We start from the raw sequence: 11,933 nt of genomic DNA, 5'->3' as shown, positions 1-11,933 counted from the left end.
ATGCGGAAGATTTCATCTAGCAGATGAAAGAATTAGAAAAACGAGGAGTATGATCAATAGTGAAGCCGCCGGAGACTCCGCTCAACAGTAGATACATTGTTTACACAGTGAAAACTTTGTATACAGATCCCACTAAATAGTAGATACACTGTTTACACAGTAAATTTACTGTATAAGGGACCCATATATGGGACCCATTTTACTGTACATAGATTCTTTTCTCTTTCTATATATAGGATCATTCTTCATTCCGAGAGAGGCATTAGCCAAAACTCTCTTTCTCTCTCTCTATTGTAGTCTTGTAATAACTTTGAAGTAAATAAAGTCTCCAGTTCATAGCATTTAGGCCTTGCATCCCGGCCTCAAGGGGTATTTATTTTACTTTAATTTCAAGTCTCTTCTCTAGTCTCTCCTCTCTGGTCGTGACTATGTCCGGCTAAGAGATTTCATATCGATGTTGAATATCTAACTTCTCTCCTATATACACCATGAAAGATCTGACCTCTACCTCTATCAAAATATAAAGGAATTTTTATATAGTTTCTTGGCTTGGTTTCGAGATGGTGGTACAATCTAATCTAGCACTACTCTTATTGACTTTACCTTAGTTGCTCCGTCTAGCAAGCCGTGAACCTTATTATTATTATTATTATTATTATTATTATTATTATTATTATTATTATTATTATTATTATTATTATTATTATTACTACTACTACTACTATTACTATTACTATTATTATTACTATTATTATTATTACTATTTTTTTTTAAAAAAAGAGAAAGGATAAAGAAGAGGAATGAATTGTTCGAAATGCCATCCATGGGGATTTGATCTTGAAATAATGCGTTGTGTGCTGTTGGGCGTTAATTGAAAATATTAGTGATTCAAAATTGCATTGGGGGTCTTGGTATTTGGGCTTCATAACTCCAAAGACTTTGAGCTGCTAGGATAAATATGAATTGATAGAGGTCATATACAATTTGGGTTTGGACTTAAAGGACATGTAGCTTGTTTTTACTGTTGCTTATTGTTTTGCTTGTTGCTTCATTTCATTGTGTTCAAAACCGTTAGGAGCATGTTTAGGCCGACCACACGGGGATAGGCAAACTTAGGGTCTTTTCTTTTATTCGAGGTGAAAGGTCGCCCCCTTTAGTTAAATTTATCCGTGGAATGCCCCCAAGAACTTGTAATATTTTGGAGGCCGTGACGAGCATTATGGAGGGAGCATAGTATAGGTTAATATAGGATTGTTAATATTTTATTTTATTTTATTTTATTTATTAGGTGGGGACGACCTTGAGCCTCTTCCGTATTTATTTTTTCTCTTTGTGTGTTTTCACCTCAATCTGAGTATTTCTAAAGACAACTAGATCATGTACGCAACAGTGATTTTCATGGGACTCAGGGAATGCCTAACACCTTCTCCCCGAGTCAAATGAACCCTCTTATCTAGAACCTCTGGTGCAAACTAGTTTAGAGTCAAATGTGTTTGAAGGAAAATTGTTATTTTAAAAATGGTGACCTAGCACACCGAAACCAAATGTCAGGTGGTGACACTGAAAATCCTTCAAAACGCAGTCTTTTGTCACTTTCAAATTGAAAACCTTTTTTGAGCTTCAAAAATCTTTTTATATGTTTTAAAGGGGTTAGTGAGGGAAAAAGGGGGTGTGACATAAGTTCGAAGTGTTATTGGAAAATAAGCCCAAGAGGCATATCCAAAAGCTACGGCCAAATTAAGGCAGCTCGGAGACGTCCGAATCCCGCAATAAAAATAGGCCTTCGATTTCTTTGAAAAACTGGTCAAAAAAAGGCTACCCTTGGCAAGTAATCAAAAGGGCTTTGATGAAATCAGCCCTCAAAAAACCTTAAGAGGTATCAAATTATCTTAACACAAATGTGCTAAGGCACAAAAAGCAAAGGGGTTTCAGTCGACATCGAACCCTCAAAAAACCCAATGGGTAAAGAATACGTATCAAGGCATAAAGAAATTTTTTACTAAGTCTTCTAAGCCGAAAAAGAGAAAAAATAGCCATCTTTTAGAGGCCATATCGACCCAATCTAAAGAGCCTAAGGGCCAATACACTTAGAGTTCGAGATTTTGTTCTCACTCAATTCAGACCTAAGGGTTCCACTATTCCGAGCTGAAATAAAACTGACTTGAATACAGCTCGAGGATTCATCATTATTTGATATAAAACCTTAAGGGGCCTCTTACTGTGAGTTCGAACCTTACTCGAACTCGGCTATAAAAATAGTACAATTACGGCTTCGATCAAGCCATCCAAAATTAAAATCCCGAACATATTGTTGAGCTCGGGGACTCGCCCTCGCTTAACTAAAAAACCTAAGGGTTTGTTCTACTCTGAGTTTGAGCTATTGCTCACTCGATTATAGAGGCTATAGCAATCCGATTGCAACAAAGTTTTCATAAGGCAAAGGCAAAACAGAATATATCATAAATCAGAAATCGGAGACGAAATAGAAAGAAAAGGAATCTTTCATATATGCAAAGTATTTTCAAAGACCACATGTGGTCTTACACAAAAAAAATCCTAAGTGCATATTCCGCCTCAGGAGCCGCATCTTCGGGAGCTTCATCTTCATCTCCCCCGTTCTCGGATCCACTCGCAGAGTCTTCATCATCGGAAAGCATAGCTCTGACCTCGTCCTCCAAAATCTTCACACTCTCGATATTAGCCGTAAGGTCGAAACCACGAGCATGTACCTCTTCAAGAGTCTCTCTCCAAGACTGGCTCCTAGCATGCTCGGCAACACGGGACAATCTAACCTCAGCAATGTCAGAAATTTCCTTTGCCCGAGTGTTAGCGGCTTCAGCATCGGCTCGGTAGGAGGCCACGAGCGCCTCTTCCTCGGATGTGGCCCTTACAAGCTCAGCGGCCAACCGAATCTCGAGCTCTTCAACCTTCTGGGGTCGGGCCAAGTTCTCCTCCTTCACACTTTGGAGTTGACGCTCAACCGAAGACAGTTGGGCTCGAACCGCATCTTTCTCCGAGGCGAGACGGTCCATGTTTTGCTTCCACCCCAAAGTCTCTGCCTCTTTCATCTTGGTCTCCTCATGAAGCTGCTCAACCAATTCAGCCTTCTACTGAACCTGCAGGATCAAAGTGTTAGTCGCCAATATCAAGTTAATATATAACAAGCTCCCAAAAATTTACATTACCCGTTCAATGAGCTCGATCTGATCTTGATGAGCTCTTGTTAACTCGGCTCGAATACTCATGATCTCCTCTTCTTTTTGCACATAGAGGAGTTTGAGGGTGTCGCTCTCCTCCGTAAGCTTTTTGAGATCAGCCTCACATCAGGCCAGCTCACCCTGGTATTTGGAGGACGCTTCTCGATGGATTGTCGTAGCTTGTACAGAAAGGAAGGAAATCAGACTTAGAGAAAAAAGAACAAACGCAAGCATGGTAACATGGGCTAAAACTAACTTGGTTCAGAAGCCGCTGAGCCTCATCAAAAATGAGTGATGCGCCCAGGTCGAAAACATCATCGACCCCCGCAAAGAAGCCGCAAAATATATCATCGCCTTCAGAGGTTGTCCCCACATCATGTGTCCCCATGGACCGGGCATCCCGAAACTGTCTGTAACACCTCGAAAAATTTCAAAGTACTTAAGTGTAAGGCCTGGTAAAATTTGCAAAGAAAATAATATTTCATGGTGCCGGACTAGGCTTACGTGTTTGAGGATTATAGGCTCGGACTTTTTGGGTTGAACAATGTACGGGAATGAAAAGGAAAATTTTTGGTGGAAAAGTTCATTTCTGCGGTCCATTATGCGACCGCAGAACCACTCTGCGGATCGCATAATGGCCGCAGAGTGAGGCAGTTAATTAGGTAAGTTGGAAGCAACTATGCGGCCGACTATGTGACCACATAACTGTTATGCGGTGCATTATGCGATCGCATAACAGTTATATGGACCGCATAGTGACCGCATACACATATAGTTCTTTTGGCTATTTTGTAACCAACTATGCGACCGATATGCGGTCCGCATATCGGTTATGCGATCGCATACCTTGTTCCGGAGCTCTATTTTTGGGTTTTTAAAACTCAACCCTATTTCGTTAAATACACTCTTTGGGTTATTTTTTGAGTTATTATCTGATATTTTAGAGTGAGAGAGGGTGCCCTAGAGTGAGAAGGTGTTCTCTAATATTTGTCCTTCAATTCTTGCCCAAGTTTTGGAAGATTAAAAGGGAAACTCACTAGGTCTTCATCCTAGAGGTAAGATTCTACACCCTAACCCTCAATTTCGAATTTTGTGTAGAAATGGATAATAAGCAAGATAATTTCTGGGCAAGAGGATTGGTTATCTTACATGTATGTGTTATCAAAGGATGTAAGAAGATTGTTGAGCTAAAAATGCTAAAGATTGGGTTGTGGGATGATGGAATCCTCCATGAAAAGGGCCTTGAAACCTTAATGCATACCTAGTGTTTGATAAAATGCTCAATTGAGCAAGAATCATAATCATCTTCCTAATTGTGGTTCAATTTGTTATATTTCTAAAATAGATTGATGTTGTTAAGAATTCCAGAATGTTTTAGAGTTTAAAAGAGCTCAATTAAGGTATGTTGGCTAAACTCTTCTTTAAGAGTTGGAATTCTCATTTCCGACATGTTGATTATAAATCGAGTATTCCGATAAGTTTTGTGATGAAGATATATGTTCAATACGTGTTTCAAATGCTCTTATCATATTGCATTATAAATTGAGGATGTGTCCTAAACTACGGATTACGTATCCATATGTTATAATTTCTAGTCGTGATTTATGTGAATGGTATTATGACAAGTTGTATAGAGATTGTGATATTGATACACCTCCACCCGCATACATTGGGGTGAGGCAGCATGACCGCTTTGTGTAGGGATTATGATATTGTAGGACTGCACCTCCACCCGCTTACATTGGGGTGAGGCGGTACGACCGCTTTGTGTATGGATTTGGTATTGTTGTGGCACCACCACCCGCATACATTGGGGTGAGGCGGCATAGCCGCTTTGTGTTGGTATTGGTATCGTTGATGCATTTCCACCCGCATACATTGGGGCGAGGCGGCATAGCCGCTTTGTGTAGGTTCTTGGTACTGTGGTTATACATCCACCCGCATACATTGAGGTGAGGCGGCAGGGCCGCTTGATTAGATTTGTGGTATCATACGTACACCTCCACCTGCATCCATCGGGTGAGGCGGCGGGGCTGCTTGTGTGAAGATGGTTATAGAGGATTTCATCTTGAATCCTATAAATGTTATTGATAGCTTTTAATAATCTTGCTATGGTTGAGACGGTTATCTATATTATTCTATTGCCTCACTCGTTCATCATAATTATCTTGTATTTCTAAATTCTTAAATTGGTGTTTAGTTTTCATACTAGTACTATTCGACGGTACTAACGTCCCTTTTGCCGGGGGCGCTGCATCTTTCAATGGATGCAGGTGGTTCCACATCAGGAGATATTGATCAGTGATAGTAGTACACCTTCATCCCAGCTGACTTGGTGAGCCCCACTTCATCCCAGGGTCATGAATCTTTTGTACTTTGTGTATTCTGTTTGAGGTATAGCCGGGGCCTTGTTGCCGGCATTATCATTGTACTCTTCTTTATCTATAGAGGCTCTGTAGACATAGTGTGGGTTGTGTATTGGTGCTGGGAAAGAAAAACTATGCTATAGTGTGGCTGTATTACTTGTCCATTTGAGACTTTAAAAATGGTGAGACTTATGGTAAGAAATTGGTAATTGTAGATATGACCACTTTATTGTTTAATTAAGGAAAACATATATTCTCTTTATTCATGAATGAGTTTGGGTAGAAGGAATCTAACAGGCTTGCTCGGTCGGGTTCACTCGGTTGAACGCCGGTCGCGCTCCTCGGTTTTAGGGCGTGACAAACTTGGTATCAGAGCCTAAAGTTTTAAAGTGTCCTAGGATGTCTCAGAGCCGTGTCTAGTAAAGTCCTTATTATCGGTGTGTTGTCGAACACATCTATAATTAGGATGCTACATGGGCATTTAGGAATAATACCCTTATTTCCTGTTCTTAATTGTGCGATAAAGCTGGTTGTAAGATTGTTCCTCCTTTAACTCCTGCATTGCTCTAATTTTCAGTACATGGCACCTAAGAAGAAGGTAAGAACTGGCCAAAGAGCCAATGTCACCCCTGGAGTGACAGTTGACCCTAAAATTGATGATGCGGGTGAGCACCCAAGGAGTGAGAATATTCTTCCAGTTACTACACTGCCTGACTCTACTAAAGAAGGTGCGACAGTTCCTCCAACTGATATTCCAGTTCCACCTCTAACTCCAGCTTCCGATTCTGGTGTGTCTGATATTGATATTAGGGGAGCCATACAAATGTTGACACAGTTACTAGCTTCTCAGGCCCAGAGATCGAGTGTTGGGCCTACTTCTTCCAGTCATCCAGGGGAATCTGCTAGTTCCAGGGTGAACAAGTTTCTTCAATTAGATCCTACAGTGTTTACGGGTACTGATCCCGAGGAGGACCCCCAGGACTTCATTGATGAGATGCACAAAACTCTCCGGGTTATGCATGCTACAGAGACGGAGGGAGTATAGTTGGCCTTTTATCGCCTGAAAGGGGTGGCCTATTCTTGGTTTGAGTTATGGGAGGAATCCTGTGAGGAGGGAAGCCCTCCAGCAAGGTGGGGTGAGTTCACAGATGCCTTTATGGATCATTTCTTGCCTGCCAAAACTAAGGCAGCTCGTGCCGCTGAGTTTGAAAGCCTGAAGTAGGGTAGTATGAATGTGTGGGAGTACCATATGGAGTTTGCGCGCCTGTCCAAGTATGCTATTCACATGTTGCCCATTATGGAGCCCAGAGTACGCCGGTTTGTACAGGGCCTTATACCCTTTGTTATCAATGAGGCCTCTACAACTGCCTTGAATTCCGTTATGAACTATGGTAAGATGGTGGCATTTTCTCAAGCCACAGAGACCCGCAAATTGAAGAATAGAATGGAGCGTCAGATTAGCGGCAAGGCCCGGTCCGCGGGCAACTTTAGTGGTTCTTCCGGTGGTGGTGGTGGTAGGTCAGCATTCAGGGAAGCGTCATCAGGACCATCCCAATCATTTGCCCAGTTTTTGATGGGTGCACAGTCATCTGGACCCATTCAGGGCAACAGGTGACCCCACTAGCAGGGTCGGCCCGATAGAAGGTTTTAGCAGCAGAGGCTTCCATGCCCTAAGTGTGGGAGGATGCACTTTGGGTCCTGTTTCATGGACCTACCAGTATGCTATGGGTGTGGTTTGCGGGGTCACATTCAAAGAGATTGCCGCTCGTCCCCCAGAAATATGGGGAGAGGCGCGACACAGCCAACTAATTCTACAGCTACTACATCCACAGCACCTCCAGCTCGAGGCACCCCAGCACCCGCAGGGCGTGGTGCAGCTAGAGGTGGTGCACAAAATTCGGGAGGACCCAGTAGATTTTATGCTATGCGGAGACGTTGGGAATCAGAGGCTTCTCCAGATGTTGTCGTCATAGGTATATTGACTGTCCAATCTCATGATGTATATGCTCTTATTGATCCCGGTTCTACTTTTTCATATGTCACACCTTATGTTGCTATGGAATTTGGGATAGATTTAGAACAACTTTATGAGTTGTTCTCTGTATCTACTTCGGTTGGTGAGTCTATTTTTGGCCGCGCGGGTTTATAGGGATTATGTTGTCACATTGCGTGGTCAAGACACTGTGTCCGATCTTATTGAATTGAGAATGGTCGATTTTGATGTGATAATGGGGATGGATTGGCTTTATTCATGTTTTGCCAAGCTTGATTTCCGAACCAGAACTATTAGGTTCGAATTTCCAAATGAGTCAGTTATTGAGTGGAAGGGAGATGATGTAGTGTTAAAGGGTAGTTTTATTTCTTACCTTAATGCCACAAAGATGATCAATGATGTATTTACCATTTGGTTCGGGTTACGGACACCGATGTCGAGGCACCTACACTTGAGTCCGTGCCTGTTGTAAGTGAATGAATTTCTGGGAGTCTTTCCGAATGAACTCCCTGGGATCCCACCAGACAGGGAGATTGATTTTGGGATTGATGTGATGCTAGACAAACATCCTATATCTATTCCACCCTACAGAATGGCACCGGCAGAATTGAAGGAGGTAAAGGAACAATTGAAAGATTTGTTAGAAAAGGGTTTCATCCGACCTAGTGTGTCGCCTTGGGGCGCACCTGTTCTCTTTGTAAGAAAGAAAGATGGGTCACTACGTATGTGTATTGACTATCGGTAGCTTAATAAGGTAACAATCAAAAATAAGTACCCACTGCCCAGGATAGATGACTTGTTTGACCAATTTCAAGGTGCTAGGTACTTCTCCAAAATTGATTTACGACCCGAGTATCACCAATTGAAGATCAGGGAGCGGGATATTCCGAAAATAGCTTTTAGGACCCGGTATGGGCATTTTGAATTTCTGGTGATGTTTTTGGGCTAACAAATGCCCCAACTGCCTTCATGGATCTTATGAATCAAGTTTTTAAGCCATTCCTCGACTCTTTTGTGATAGTGTTTATTGATGATATTCTTGTATATTCACAAAGTCGAGAAGACCATGCCGATCATCTCAGGGTAGTTCTGCAAACCCTGCAGCAGCACATGCAAAGTTTTCAAAGTGTGAATTTTGGCTTGAATCGGTTAAATTCTTGGGTCATGTAGTCTCTAGTGAGGGAATTAAGGTTGATCCTCAAAAAATTTCAGCTGTGAAAAATTGGCCGAGGCCTACAACTCCAACAGAGATTCCCAGTTTCTTAGGCTTAGCTGGGTATTACAGAAAGTTTGTGGAGGGGTTTTCTACTCTTGCCTCTCCATTGAGTAAATTGACGTAGAAGGAAATTATGTTCCAATGGTCATATGCTTGTGAAAAGAGTTTCTAAGAATTGAAAGCAAGATTGACTACGGCACCGGTGTTGACTATACCAGAGGGTATAGATGGATTTGTGGTATATTGTGATGCTTCAAGAATCGAGCTTGGGTGTGTATTAATGCAACATGGAAAGGTGATAGCTTATGCTTCTAGGCAACTAAAGAATCATGAAAATAACTATCCAACACATGATTTAGAATTTGCGGCGGTGGTATTTGCATTGAAAATTTGGCGTCATTATTTATATGGGATCCATGTGGATATATTCACGGACCATAAGAGCCTTAAATATATTTTCAAACAGGAGAAATAGAATCTGAGGCAGAGAAGGTGGCTTGAATTACTCAAGGATTATGACATTGATATTTTATACCATCCAGGGAAGGCTAATGTTGTGGCGGATGCTCTCAGCCGAAAATCTATGGGTAGCTTAGCACACTTGGAGGAATATCAAAGGCCATTGGCCAAAGAAGTTCACTAATTGGCTAGTTTGGGAGTTCGTCTTGCGGACTCTAGTGAAGGAGGGGTAATTGTGCAAAATAAGGCTGAATCATTACTTGTAGTGGAAGTCAAAGAAAAACAATACAACGACCCATTGTTGGTACAATTAAAAGAGGGGATTCATAAACATAAGACCATGGCCTTTTCTATTGGCATGGATGATGGTACACTAAGGTACCAAGGGCGACTATGTGTTCCAAATGTGGATGGTCTCCATGAAAGAATTTTGACTGAAGCTCATACTTCTAGGTATTCTGTGCACCCAGGTTCTACAAAAATGTATCATGATCTTAAGGAAGTCTATTGGTGGAATGATATGAAGAGAAATGTGGCGGACTTTGTAGCAAGATGTACGAACTATCAACAAGTGAAGGCCGAATACCAAAGGCCCGGTGGGATGGCACAGAACATAGAAATTCCAATGTGGAAATGGAAAATGATTAATATGGACTTTGTGGTAGGATTACCGCGCACTCCGTGCAAGTTTGACTCAATTTGGGTGATTGTGGATCAACTCACGAAATCAGCACACTTTTTGCCAGTTAAGTCTACCGACACAGTGGAGCAGTATGCTCAGTTGTATATCAAAGAAATAGTCAGGTTGCATGGCACCCCAGTATTCATCATTTCTGATCGGGGGGCATAATTCACTGCTAATTTTTGGAAGAAATTTCAGCAAGGTTTGGGTACTCAAGTGAATCTTAGCACAACCTTTCACCCACAGACTGACAGGCAGGCAGAGCGGACTATTCAGACGCTTGAGGATATGTTGCGCGCTTGTGTTATAGACTTCAAAGGTAGCTGGGATGATCCTTTACCACTCATAGAATTTGCATATAACAATATTTATCATGCTAGCATTCAAATGGCACCGTTCGAGGCTTTATATAGTAGGAGATGTAGATATCCCATTGGGTGGTTCAAAATTGGGGTAGCAGAGTTGATAGGGCCAGACCTCGTGCATCAGGCTATGGAAAAAGTTAAAATCATTAAGGAGCGGTTGAAGACTGCTCAGAGTCGTCAAAAATGCTATTCGGATGTTCGTCGTAGAGATTTGGAATTCAAAGAAGATGATTGGGTATTTTTGAGAGTTTCCCCCTTGAAGGGTGTAATGCGATCTGGTAAGAAAGGGAAATTGAGTCCGAGGTATGTCGGACCGTACAAAATCATTCAGAGGATCGGTGAGGTAGCATACAAGCTTGAGCTACCACCTGAGATGTCATTAGTACACCCGGTGTTTCATATGTCTATTTTAAAGAAAGTAGTTGGAGACCCGACAGTCATTGTTCCGGTTGAGACTATTGAGGTAAATGAAGAATTGACTTATGAAGAGATTCCAGTTTCTATTATTGATCGGCAAGTCCGAAAGTTGAGAAACAAAGAAATTGCATCCCTAAAAGTGCTATGGCAAAACCAACAGGTTGAAAAGGCTACTTGGGAGGCCAAAGAAGAAATGAAGAAAAAGTATCCTTATTTATTTGAATAACCATGTAATTATGAGTTGTGCCTTATGAAAATTTTAAGAGATATTCCTATGAAATATGTATGACTTGTACATTTGGTGTTAAGGGTGTTCAGTTCTGGTAATATAATAGCTTGTGAGGCCACAGTTGGTATTGTTTTGTATTATGTTACGTTGTTGGTTTATGTATATGCTGTTACGATGTGTTTCTGGGGCTCTCTGACAGGTGGATAGGCCTAATTACAAAGGAAACTTTGGAGAAATTTTTTGAAATTTAGGGAGTTACTCAAGTTTGGGGTTGCTGTTGTGTGGTATGAAAGACTGAGTTGCATAAGATGCTAATAACAGAATTTGACCCTTATTCGAGAACGAATGATCCTAAGTGGGGGAGAATGTAACACCCCGGAAAATATCAAAGTACTTAAGTGTAAGGCCTGATAAAATTTGCAAAGAAAATAATGTTTCATTGTAACGGACTAGGCTTACGTGTTTGAGGATTATAGGCTCGGACTTATTGGGTTGAAAAATGCACGGGAATGAAAAAGAAAATTTTTGGCGGAAAAGTTCATTTCTGCGGTCCATTATGCCACTGCAGAACCACTCTGCGGACCGCATAATGGCCGCAGAGTGAGGAAGTTAATTGGGTCAGTTGGAAGCAACTATGCGGTCGACTATGCGACCGCATAACTATTATGCGGTGCATTATGCGACCGCATAATAGTTATGCGGACCGCATAGTGACCGCATACACAGACAGTTCTTTTGGCTATTTTGTAACCAACTATGCGACTGGTATGCGGTCCGCATATCGGTTATGCGATCGTATACCTTGTTCCGGAGCTCCATTTTTGGGTTTTTAAAACCCGACCCTATTTCGTTAAATACACTATTTGGGTCATTTTTGAGCTATTATCTGACATTTTAGAGTGAGAGAGGGTGCCCTAGAGTGAGAAGGTGTTCTCCAATATTTGTCCTTCAATTCTTGCCCAAGTTTTGGAATATTAAGAATGAAAACTCACTAGGTCTTCATCCTAGA

Source organism: Nicotiana tomentosiformis, chromosome 7 (assembly GCF_000390325.3).
Source record: "Nicotiana tomentosiformis chromosome 7, ASM39032v3, whole genome shotgun sequence".
Classification (NCBI taxonomy): domain Eukaryota; kingdom Viridiplantae; phylum Streptophyta; class Magnoliopsida; order Solanales; family Solanaceae; genus Nicotiana; species Nicotiana tomentosiformis.
Note: the sequence above shows the minus strand (reverse complement) of the source record.